This window comes from Dermacentor andersoni, chromosome 10 (assembly GCF_023375885.2).
Source record: "Dermacentor andersoni chromosome 10, qqDerAnde1_hic_scaffold, whole genome shotgun sequence".
NCBI lineage: Eukaryota > Metazoa > Arthropoda > Arachnida > Ixodida > Ixodidae > Dermacentor > Dermacentor andersoni.
The window spans coordinates 8,367,751-8,372,085 of record NC_092823.1 but is presented as its reverse complement, the minus strand read 5'-3'; the positions used below and the strand labels follow the sequence as shown (position 1 = coordinate 8,372,085).

The window sequence follows — 4,335 nt, the reverse complement described above, 5'->3', positions numbered from 1 at the left end:
ATGCTACTAGGTAAGCGGTTAATGTCATTGTCAAGCAGCAAATACAATGCGCGTGCTCTAGTATACCGGGGACAAAACAATTTCTCGTACTGCTGCTGACTGCGACCGCACGCACTCGCATTAATTGTGGCACCGCTTGAAAAGCAACTTGCTCTGCAGAATGGCACAGAATATCGGTTTCGGCACGTGACTAAGTCACTAAAACGGAAACAATGTAACGTCAACTGAGCCACAACAGCAAACTCCTGAAGTTAGCCAAAGCAGATAAATTACTGGAAATACCAACATGTCAGGAAAAAATAAATAGAATGAGTAAATAAATGCATAGATGACTATATGAAAGCAAACAGTGACGAACGATATAGCATAACTAACGCTAAAACACGCATGACAATGCTCACGTGTGTACAAATTAAAAACACGGAGTAGAAGAAGTAACAGCACTGAAAGGTTCAAATGACTACCATGTATGGCCAGACCTGCTCCCTTGAATCGTCTCACAAATTAGGCATGTTTATGCGCACTCGCACCACCCACAACACAACGCCAATAGCTGAACAAGAACTCTCGTCGGAGCTCAGGAACTTACGCCGCGTACCTTACAGTCTGCAGGGGGACAGAAACAATCCAGAAGACGAGCGGACTTGCTGTCTTGAGTCGTCTCACAAATTAGGCATGTTTATGCGCACTTGCACCACCCACAACACAACGCCAATAGCTGAACAAGAACTCTCGTCGGAGCACAGGAACGTACGCCGCAGCACTGCCCACACGCCGCATACCTTACAGTCTGCAGGGGGACAGAAACAATCCAGAAGACGAGCGGACTTGCTCTCTTGAGTCGTCTCACAAATTAGGCATGTTTATGCGCACTCGCACCACCCACAACACAACGCCAATAGCTGAACAAGAACTCTCGTCGGAGCTCAGGAACTTACGCCGCATACCTTACAGTCTGCAGGGGGACAGAAACAATCCAGAAGACGAGCGGACTTGCTGTCTTGAGTCGTCTCACAAATTAGGCATGTTTATGCGCACTTGCACCACCCACAACACAACGCCAATAGCTGAACAAGAACTCTCGTCGGAGCACAGGAACGTACGCCGCAGCACTGCCCACACGCCGCATACCTTACAGTCTGCAGGGGGACAGAAACAATCCAGAAGACGAGCGGACTTGCTCTCTTGAGTCGTCTCACAAATTAGGCATGTTTATACGCACTCGCACCACCCACAACACAACGCCAATAGCTGAACAAGAACTCTCGTCGGAGCACAGGAACTTACGCCGCAGCACTGCCCACACGCCGCATACCTTACAGTCTGCAGGGGGACAGAAACAATCCAGAAGACGAGCGGACTTGCTGTCTTGAGTCGTCTCACAAATTAGGCATATTTATGCGCACTCGCACCACCCACAACACAACACCAATAGCTGAACAAGAACTCTCGTCGGAGCACAGGAACTTACGCCGCAGCACTGCCCACACGCCGCATACCTTACAGTCTGCAGGGGGACAGAAACAATCCAGAAGACGAGCGGACTTGCTCTCTTGAGTCGTCTCACAAATTAGGCATGTTTATGCGCACTCGCACCACCCACAACACAACGCCAATAGCTGAACAAGAACTCTCGTCGGAGCACAGGAACTTACGCCGCAGCACTGCCCACACGCCGCATACCTTACAGTCTGCAGGGGGACAGAAACAATCCAGAAGACGAGCGGACTTGCTCTCTTGAGTCGTCTCACAAATTAGGCATGTTTATGCGCACTCGCACCACCCACAACACAACGCCAATAGCCGAACAAGAACTCTCGTCGGAGCACAGGAACTTACGCCGCATACCTTACAGTCTGCAGGGGGACAGAAACAATCCAGAAGACGAGCGGACTTGCTGTCTTGAGTCGTCTCACAAATTAGGCATATTTATGCGCACTCGCACCACCCACAACACAACGCCAATAGCTGAACAAGAACTCTCGTCGGAGCACAGGAACTTACGCCGCATACCTTACAGTCTGCAGGGGGACAGAAACAATCCAGAAGACGAGCGGACTTGCTGTCTTGAGTCGTCTCACAATTTAGGCATGTTTATGCGCACTTGCACCACCGACAACACAACACCAATATCTGAACAAAAACTCTCGTCGGAGCACAGGAACTTACGCCGCAGCACTGTCCACACGCCGCATACCTTACAGTCTGCAGGGGGACAGAAACAATCCAGAAGACGAGCGGACTTGCTCTCTTGAGTCGTCTCACAAATTAGGCATGTTTATGCGCACTCGCACCACCCACAACACAACGCCAATAGCTGAACAAGAACTCTCGTCGGAGCACAGGAACTGACGCCGCATACCTTACAGTCTGCAGGGGGACAGAAACAATCCAGAAGACGAGCGGACTTGCTGTCTTGATTCGCCTCACAAATTAGGCATGTTTATGCGCACTCGCACCACCCACAACACAACACCAATAGCTCAACAAAAATTCTGGTCGGAGCACAGGAACTTACGCCGCAGCACTGTCCACACGCCGCATATCTTACAGTCTGCAGGGGGACAGAAACAATCCAGAAGACGAGCGGACTTGCTGTCTTGAGTGGTCTAACAAATTAGGCATGTTTATGCGCACTCGCACCACCCACAACACCAATAGTTGAAGAAAAAAACTTCGGAGAACAGATGTCCACTGCACATTTAGCAGCACTGAAACTTCAGCACACCACGAATGTCACTGGCATGCCCCAAACATCACTCCACGCTGTTCATACTGGTGTGCATTTATGTAATTGTAATACTGGATGCGTACAGGGACATCCCACGCGGCCTTGCCTTGACTTTCGCATGCTGCAGTCATTGTGCTTGCTCACACTCGTCATAGTGCCCTTGAAGTTCTCCGCACCTGTCGAGCATATATACACTATGTAGTGTATTACGCCCTGCTTCTCCCTCGCCTCTACACCGAACTCATTTGCGTCCATCTATGTGCCAGTCGCTTGCTTTTTGGATTGCCGCTTTTGTGCCTCACAAATATACGAGGGCTCTCGTACGGGCAGGCTGCGCGGTACCCGTGGGTCAACCAGTTCTGGTACAAGGAAAAACCGGTAGAACCTGCTCAAGAGCGGTAGCATGTGGTCACTCCAGAAGTTGTCATCTCTTGCTATCTCCTGCACAAACACTCTTCTGCGTTCTCACAACGAACAAACAAGCTTGTCTCTTAGTTATATTGAGCTGCCCTTGGATCTGGTACCAATAATCGCTTCTGGTTTTTAGTGCAATCTTGCCACTTCTGTCGATGGCCATGTAATGTAGCTTTTTTTGCTCCATTGCTTCGGCGATGGTCATGGCGCTAGCTGATTTCGGGCACTTCACTTCGACAACTTTGTCGTTTCCTACTAGGCCATCAGGGCTTGCAGCCAAGTAACAGTGCGCAGGGTGGACAAACAAACCGCACTTTTGCACCTGGGCCCCCAGATGCTCCTCCAGCTCCTGAATGGCTAGTGCTTCGTGTTGTCGGCCGAAGCGCATTGCGTCAGTATCAACAGAATTGTACAAGAGCGCGCGCACGGTCTTCTCGCAGCTGGTGTGCTCTCTCATTTTGCATACCCTGCCAAAAGAAGAAGCGGTCAGGCGCTTCCTTCGCTCCTGGAACCACACTGGGCTCTCGGCCTGTCCTCTCGTGTCTCGTTCGAGTTGTTTTCGTTGCTCTTGCGACAGCTCGAGAGTCTCCAGAAAGGTCTCGCATGCCTGTGCGAAGCGTTCTTCTTCCATGTCGAGTCTCTGTGCGTTCGGCCCGTAATCATTATCCGCGTTCGCATTTTTATGCGGCAGCGGGTCCTCTCCGTGGGTACTCCGTGCCCTTGATTTTGCGGCGATTTTGTGACCAAGAGTTCTGGTCAGTCGCGATTCCTTCGTCTTTACGTGGGCTTTTGTCCATCGCCCTGGGCTGCTTTTGTACATGCTCTTATGTAGCACACGGTGATAGCCTCCTCGAGCATTGAAGGATACTGCCGCACCGAGGCATCTTGTGTTGTACGAACGCCTCTGGCAGAAGTTTACGCGCTTGCCTCCGACAAACTTCGCAACCACCAAGTTGAAGTGTTCCGCGGCATTGTTGTCCACGTCGTGTATTAGGCTGAACGAGTTGTCAGCCACTCGATTCATTGCTACGAGTATTTCTTCATACACGCCCGTGGACCGCAGCTCGGGAACTCGGTTAAATTCGTCATTTTTTGGGCCGGAACAGAAGTAAGTCGCACAGTTCTGGTCCTCGCCGAACACGTGGCTTGTCCGTTTCTTATGTCGGCCTCAAGTTGTCGAATTTTCTGAT

At 50.7% G+C, this 4,335-nt stretch overlaps 1 pseudogene; it reads right to left on the bottom strand.

The window, feature by feature from the left end:
- Positions 1-2,986: 2,986 nt before the first annotated feature.
- LOC140213697 (uncharacterized) lies at positions 2,987-3,776 on the bottom strand (annotated as a pseudogene).
- Positions 3,777-4,335: the final 559 nt, after the last annotated feature.